We start from the raw sequence: 8,660 nt of genomic DNA on the forward strand, positions 1-8,660 counted from the left end.
TACACATTGTACATTTTTGTATACATATAAAACATTGTTGATATTGGTTAGAAAAATTTAAATACATGATTAACATTTTTAGAAAATCTTGTTTTGTTATCTACTTTTCCATATATATATATATATATATATATATATATATATATATATAATTTCCATATATACGTACTGATGACTATTTTTGCATACACATGAAACTTTTTTATACATATCAAATATTATTTATGATTATCATTTTTTATATACATGAAACTTTTCAAATACACACATTTAGTTTTTTAAACACATGATTACCTTTTTGAAATACGTATTAACATTAATTTTTTTTTGAATTACACGTTTAGTTTTCTAATTGCTAAACCATATAGCAAGATTCACTAAGGAGTTCATTGTTTTCCTATTCTTATAATTTTATATTTTTTAATTGGTTTAGAGATTTTTCTATAAGAAAAAACCTTTTTAGAGTTATACAATGAAAAACCTGTTTTTTAGACAATAATGAAAACTTTTTTTTCAGATAACTGACCATCCTTGCCAAATGGTAATAATGAGAACTTGCTATTTTCCCATTTTTTGTTGGGCCGAATATATGTTTTTTGAGTAATATGTGGGCATCCCACATTTCTTCCTGGATGGGCCAAGGCCTACATGGCACACGGATTTTTTTTTAAAAAGAAGGTGGCCTCGTTCCACCGAGGCCCAAGCCCACCTTGAGCGACACCTTAAGTACCAATGCATCCACGTTCACAACTTCATGACCATTTATATTGGTCGTAATCAGGTAGAAATAAGATCGTCGATCACTCTTGTCTGCTTTATGACCACTAGCCAAAAGAGCCCGTGCGTTGCAACGAGACAGAAAAAATGCACGCTCTTAACCCAATAACCACGACTCGAGACCTTGATATGTAGACGTTCTTTATTTTAACATGGCATCACATTTGTGTTCCCGACAGTGGTTCAATGCTCACACAACAAACACGCATTTGAATGTGGTCAGTCCTAAGGCGTCTCTCTCTCTTTCTCTCACGCACACACGCGCGCGCGCTCGCACGCACAGAATCGCTCAGAATAAGATGAGAAAATGTTGTTTTTTCCCGTGAGGTTTTTCAGAGTTGTGCATGCGTGGTTATCAATGTTTTATTTCCTCTCAATCTGGTTTTAATGTGTGTTTATTTGCAATTTGGATTGCCGCCCGTGCGAAAGAAAAATGGACCGTGTACTATAGATTAAGTTTGCATCCAAATTAATATTTTAGAAGTATTTAACAGCTAAAAGTAACAACATATTTAGATTCCACACATTTTTCTAATCAAATTTCATATATAACATCTTAAAATCGGAGTTACTGTTTAAAAGATATGGATAATTTTGTTTTAGATAAAATGCGGATTTATTAACCGAAAGATCGGGGGGGTTTCTGTTAAAACAGAAAAAATGATTCGCATGACTTAAATATGGACGGCGGGTTGATTACCTGAAATGTCAGGGGGTTTTTTGAGAAAATAAAAAACGGTTCGGTATGACTTAAAGATGGACTGTGGGTTGATTTCAACAAACTGCAGGGACTTTTTTTTTGCAAAAATGGGTGACGGACGACCAGAAACCCTCTGTGCTTTATTATTAGGTAGAGATTTGGTGTAAGGCAATTTCAGGGTTTGAGCCCTTCCAAACGAAATGGCCGTGGATTTATGACCAATTCAGCTGGGGTCACTGAGAGAAGGTCACAAGTTGACACATTTCTTGTAGTGAGGAGGAGGCGGTGGAGGACGACGCCGCCAAGAGGAGGCTGGTTGTTCGTCTAGTTTCTAAGGGTGGCGATGGACCCTCACGAGTGATGGAGCAACATGAGGTTAGCGGCTCACAGCCGGGCGCTTCGAATATCAACACTACTTCCACAGGGAAAGTGTGGGTGTGTGGTCCTTTAAAGCTTCCAAAACATCCATATGTGCATAGAGACGTATTGATTAAACCAGTGGGAGAGCAGTAAGTGGTTATCTCGACTCATCCCATATAAATTGTAACTTTGTCATTTCATCACATATAATATGACTTTACTCTTTGTAATGCAGGAGCTTCGTAAAAGGTGGTGAGAGGCGTCTGACACGGTCACCGAGTGGCATCATTGGGGGTATTTGTAGGTTAAATTATTCTGGACTGGTCACTTTGCCGTACGGTATCATTAAGCCAACCTCGTCATGGGATCACTACAAACTCGCTCCGGATTTCCTGGATATGCGTCAGAGGATTTATGATAACAGAGCCTTGCGAGTGGTCAACAATTTCTGCATAAGTCTTTTCAAACACCTGAATGTCAATACCAAAATGTTTAAATTTGCCATAGTCATGATTTTAGCCTACTCACATGTATGCATGTTTGTAGAATTTCTATACATGCGTAGAGGTTCAGAAGGATCGTGCAAATGTGGTGGTTCAGAATATTGCCAAGAAACTAGTCCATGACATGCACTATGAGGAGTGCGTCCGGTTAGAGGTCGAGCATCACGTGGACTATCTCAACCAGAAGATTTCAAAAAAGGAGGCTCGAGGGAAGCATCTTTCATAGGACAATTACTTCAAGACAAGTGACGATGGATGCTTGCTATTCCCTACATTACCGCAAATTAGATTCCTTACTAAGATGTATTTGTTTACTTTACACGTGATTCCTCAGTGGTCCGCTGACAAACGTTCGTGCCGGGAGAAGATCATGGAATGGTGGACAAATCCAGGGAGGCAAGATGAACACAAGGCAATAGAGGAACGGTGTAAGTTGATGGGTTGTCTAGGACACTGTCAAGGCAACCTCGCCATCCCAGGTGTCGTCTCCAAACATGTAGGCAACAACATCCTTTTCTTTTCATCATGTTCACCTTCATTTGTGAGCATTCCCTTGATTGTTTGGATCGCTTTCTTTAGCAGAAAGAAGACACTGGCAAAGATATCTCTTACTTCAAGGTGTGGACCATCAAACGTACCAAAGACGACAAGGACAAGGACGCTCTCCACCCGAAGAGGGACTGGATCAACTCTAAAGCCCGATCAGATGGGGAGAACTACACCAGAAAATTAAAGGAGACGTACGGCAAGCGGTTGATCCCCACGTGATGCCATTTGACCCTCTTGTGGTCATTGCCGCGGCAGGCAGTAGACCGAATGGCTGGAAGGTTGTTCACCTCGATTCATAACCTCCTCCCTTCCGAGAGTCAACACGCTCCGTGCTATGAGTATTGTCTCTACTCCTACCATAGAGCGTCACGTACCACATACCGTGACCATTATTGAGAATATTCAGGTCACGAATAACATTTGCATTGCCATATTGTAGACTCGAATGACTGACACCCAGAAAGAATGAGATGAAGACCAGGCTAAGTTGAAGGCACAAGATGATCCAACAAAGTCTTTACAGCATATGGTGGCCAATCTTTGTTCCATGCAAGGCAAACCAATGCCAGAGATGCCACCGACGCCAGGGTGGAACATTGTGAGTTTCGTTCAAACTACTCTGATTACCATTTTCGGCATTACCATATGCATTCATCTCATTATTGGGTCAATCCATCACGGCTCAATCCATCACAAGGGTCGAACAATGTTCCGGTAGTTCCACCTCAAGTTGGTGGAGTTGGGGAAGCAAACTGAATGACGCCTTCTGATGTTGATGGTACCACTCCAATCTCCAAAACTGTGTGAACTTCATGTTATGTTGTGTTTGAAACTGTTCCTTGTATGTGTTTGGGAACTATTGCATCTTGTGTGATCTTGAGACTTGTAAACTTGTGGTAGTCGAGTGTTCTTGACAACTATTGCACCTTTTATGCACTATTGCTTTTATGTGGGATGTTCTTGAGAATCATTGCTTTTTTTGTTCAAAGATGCCTATATGTGACATGTTCTATGTGTGATGAACTATATGATGCTGTTGTATATGTTTTGCTGTGGGAAAGAAACAAAAATGCGAAAAAAAGGATGATGGGCACACCATTACCGAGAGGGCCTCTTGGCAAAGACTGTGAAACTGGACCAGAATACACCCTTTACCGGGAGGACTCCCGACAAAGTGCGCCAACCAGTAGAACCTGACACCTTTACCAAGAGGCCTCTCGAAAAAGGATAACAACCTATAGCACCCCCTGACAACTTTAACAAGAGACATCTCGGTAAAGGTACAAGGTTTGTCGAGAGTGGCTCTCGGCAAAGTACAGACCCGGCTTTCAGGACAAGTGACATGGTGCTTTCCTATTGGCTTTGTTTGCCAAGAGTGGCTCTCAGCAAATATGGCCCTCAGCATGTTATTATGGACCCACATGTCAGGAGCTGACGCATGGCGCTTTTCTATTGGCTTTGTTTGCCGGGAGTGGCTCTCGGCAAAGAGCCCCTTGGCATGTTAATGTGGACTCGCATGTCAGGAGCTGACATGTGGCGCTTTCCTATTGGCTTGGTTTGACGAGAGGAGCTCTTGGCAAACATGGCCCTCGGCATGTTAATGTGGACCCACATGTCAGGAGCTGACACGTGGTGCTTTCCTATTGGCTTTGTGGCTCTCGACAGAGATGCCCCACGTGGCAACCGCCGTCCCTGGCCGTATGTTGTCTGTTAGCTACTTTATTTTCCCGAGTCGTATTGTTTGGCGCTCGGCGAACGATTGCCCGTGTCCTGGCTCTCGGCAAATTCCTGTTTGCGTGAGAGTTGTACGTCGGGTGGCTTTTGCCGAGTGCAGCACTCGGCAAAGCCTTTGCCGGCGGTTATTGGCCCTTAGTTGAGTGTTCGTGGCACTCGGCGTCTAACGCGATTCCAGTAGTGTTGACTTCATATGTTTATAGTTTATCCAGGATAATGAAGCAAGGCAGGAGGTCTCGGCGACATCGCTTGGCCACCACGCTCCAGGTCCCTCGACATGCTACCTGCCGACGACCACCACGCTCCAGGTCCCTCGACATGCTACCTGCCGACAACCACCTATGGTTCCTTTCCATCGTGGTAAGCACCACTCCTTTGATCATGAGGACGTGTTACATCTCTGATCTTCCCAGAGTGCTTTCACCGGAGTGCTCCCTTGGCGAGGTGGTTAATGGCAGCACTCAGGGCGCAGTATGGTGACTAATGATCCAGTAGCTTCATCTCAGTTGCCTCGAAGTGACTCGCCCCTTGCCTTAGTGTGAATGTTGTGATTCTTGTAATATATGCAATGCTTCAGGGATATGTATGTTAAGTATTCTAGTGACCCTGTATATGTGCTTCCATTGTTTTTATTACCATACATGTGCTTCTGTATCATATGTGTCATGCTTCCAACTTATGTACAATAAGCTTCCAAATGTCTACGTATGTGCTCCTTTCTTTACATAGCAGAGATAGTGGTTTTGTACTACTTTTTTCCTGCTTCAACATCTATCTGTCTGTACTTCCAATGGCTCAGAACCACATAAATTCCCACTATCACATGTGACATGCTTCCATGCTTCGTTCCTTGCACTATCACAGCAATTTTTTGGTGCTACATTTTAATTCTTCAACTACCAAAAGTTGTGTTTCAAAGTACATCCAGACGTGCTTCATAGCACAAAACAAATTATGATACTACTTGAAAAAATGCGACTTGAAGAATTATGAAGCATGGCTTGTATTGTGGGAAGCATGTTTATCATATAACGCAATCAGGTATCAAATGGAAGGAAGCATTGTTTGTTTACAGAAACACACGTGATTATAGGAACTGCATATATGGAAGCAACGTGAATAAAGGAATTGTTTTATTGAAAACTGCCAAGGCACTTATCATACGTGATTAGCCTCATATTATGGAAACTATGTGTATAGGAAATTGTTTTAGAAACTGTCAACAAAAGGGGGCGCTGTTGAAGGGATGCATCCAACGTCCAGTAATATTTCATCCAATGGCTATCCACTGGTCTGATGAAAAGCTAGGGATCAGTAGTCTGATCCATAGTGGTTCCCTATTTTGATTGGGGTGACTCGTCGGTTACTGATGGCATGGCAGAAGGGGAAGCGAACAGAGGATGTACACGGGAACAGGGCCTTTAAAGATTTTTTTTCTCTTTTCTTTTGCGGCAGTATTTTTTTTAGCACTGATGTGGCAACTTGTGGTCGGGCTCTCCAGTAAGCTGGTAACTGAACACTAATGTGGCAGGGCCGCTGAGATGGATAGGTTACATGTCAACAGAAATAACATAGTGAAGATGTATTATTTAGGTATTATATATTGGAGATGACCATGTGTCTGTTTGTCCACTCTGCTTTCAAGTTGGCACGCTCAGCATTTCTGCATTCATGGAGTGTTTCCTCAGCTCCTTGATAGGCCCTGAACTGAATCCGATAGGAAGAACCTGCAGTGTAGTACTATGCACACCCTATCTGCCGTCCATTTTCCACCTGACCTGATAGAGGTAGGCACCCAGCCCGTTCTGAATTTTTTTTAAACACAATACATATGCAAGCAAAAAAATAAAATCACGGATTTCGCATATCACCTGGGGTTGGGATCGTGGGCTGGCTTTGACGTGGCGCTCCCACCAGTTGTTGCTGCCAGCCTCCTGCGGACAAAGGCATATTCTACAGGATCGCCGTTCGTGACCAAGGCCATTATTCCAGCTCCAGGGAGGGCAGCATTGAGCTCATCGGAGGGGACAATGAGAACGTGCCCAAGCACAAGAGTGCCACATCCAACCAAGCCCAAGAGCTCTGCTCTGTTCTACCGATGAAGATGACTAATCTGAAACTTTCTCTCCCTCTCTGAAAAAAGACTAAACTGAAACTGCACAATCGTAAGACATCCAAACAACCTCGGTGTCGGTGGCTGATCATAGTCTATTTGACACAAGGGGTGGGCATCAACGTCTACAGATGGATCAATGAATGATCTGCCTACCATGCGTCAGTTTTGCCCTATATTACTTTTGCCATATTTCGGCAGAATATCCAACCATCTTTTAAGAATTCAGATAGACTACCGCTTGAACTGGACCGATTCCTCTAGAGGGTCTTTGATTTTTTTTCTTTCGGTGCATGATTGCAATGTTAACTACATGACTGCAAGTCTACACAACTACAACCCAAAAGGTGAGATGCAATATTTCTTTCACGTATAACTATCCGTTCCTTCAGTGCATGCTTTTCCAGTGTAAACATGCTACACTAATACCTACAGGTTTTCTGTGACATCATTTGTGTAGAGAGTTAGTTTTTTGTGTGTGCAGAATTGACAGGTGATGGTGTAGCAACGTCGTCCCATACAAGAGAAAATTTGACAGGTGATGGTCAACAGTACTCTATACCATGTCCAATGTGCGAGTACTCAAGTGATATGGTATTTAATACTAGATTTGAGATGATATCGCATTTAATGGCACACACTTAAGAATATCTTCTAAATTTATATTCGCATAGATGGAAAGATAAAATCTGTGAAATGGATACCATCTTATAGATAGAACCATATTTTACAAATTAAGTATAGTGAGACAGCCAAATCTTTGTGATCTCATGTTGAGCGAGATGGGAGTAAATATTCTCTAGCCATTAGTCTATATATATAGATACAGTGCTTCTAGACACCCAAACCGAGTCAGGAGTAAGAAGTTTGTGTCTTCTCTTATGGAAGGGAAAGCTATTCTTATTTGCCTTATGGTGCTTGTGCACCTAGGAAATTCCATTCATATTGGTAAGAAATCCATCTCCCTGTCCCTATATATGTTTCCTTTCACCTATCAACCAAAGTAGGATAATATTGTTACTTAAACATCATGAATATTTTCATATTTTTCCCAATTTGGACCTCCTTATATGCTGTGTGTTTTTCTTTACAGATAAATGCAAGGATCTAGTTGCTACTATCGGTCGTGAGTGCGATCTGTTAAAATGCCAGGGGACCTGCAAAGATTTGTTTGGAGCGGAACTCATAGCTTCATGGTGTCTCAACGCCGTCCCATACTATTGGCATTGTTGGTGTCGTGTCTGTTGGTAGAGTTGCACTGAACAATCATGTCGAAAATGGACAAATGATGTGATCCAATAATAAAATCTTCCTGTGACATGCATCTAAGAATACATAATGATTGCCAAATCTAGGTGTTCTATTCGATTTTGTCATGTGTGATATTTGATCTCATAATTTTTGGTTTGCATGGCCTCGTGATTTATAAGTTAACAAACAACCTTATACGACATGAATGAACCGACCTAACTATACCAGCAGTCCCGTTTCTGATGGGCCTAGAACACAAGGAAGTAGTATATATTTCTCTAGTCAGTGAGTATGTTTAGTGGTAGAAACTTGTAGGATTAGATATCGACCAAAGGAATGTCCTAAAAAAAGATATCGGCCAGAGGTGGTGAATGTGTGAATTGAATAATTTTAGCAATTTCTACAAAACAGATAGAAGACCAAAGAAATAGATTGTTAAAATTAAAAGGATATTGGCGAATGGAAGAATAACTTAACAAGAAACTATACAAGTTAGTAGCATGCGAGGCAAACTAGTAAGATACAAGTGCATAAATGCCTACTAGCGGCGTTCAAAAAATGTATTTAGTGGCACTAGGTGCCGATGCCGCTAGTGTGATGGCAGTGGTAAGCTGGTACTACCGGCGTCCACACCCAAGGCCACTTGTATATCTCTCATCTGTGGCGTTTGGTA

General features: G+C 41.8%; 1 long non-coding RNA gene across 1 annotated transcript; it reads left to right on the top strand.

Moving 5' to 3' along the window:
- Positions 1 to 7,475: 7,475 nt before the first annotated feature.
- On the top strand, positions 7,476 to 8,086 carry LOC147960286 (uncharacterized). The gene is made up of 2 exons (XR_015612010.1): positions 7,476 to 7,684; positions 7,830 to 8,086. It is a non-coding gene; the product is annotated as an uncharacterized LOC147960286 (long non-coding RNA).
- The last annotated feature ends 574 nt before the right edge of the window (positions 8,087 to 8,660 follow it).

The sequence above is a fragment of the Triticum urartu genome, chromosome 7A (genome assembly GCF_056163025.1).
Source record: "Triticum urartu cultivar PI428250 chromosome 7A, HENAU_Tu73, whole genome shotgun sequence".
NCBI classification, from domain to species: Eukaryota; Viridiplantae; Streptophyta; class Magnoliopsida; order Poales; family Poaceae; genus Triticum; species Triticum urartu.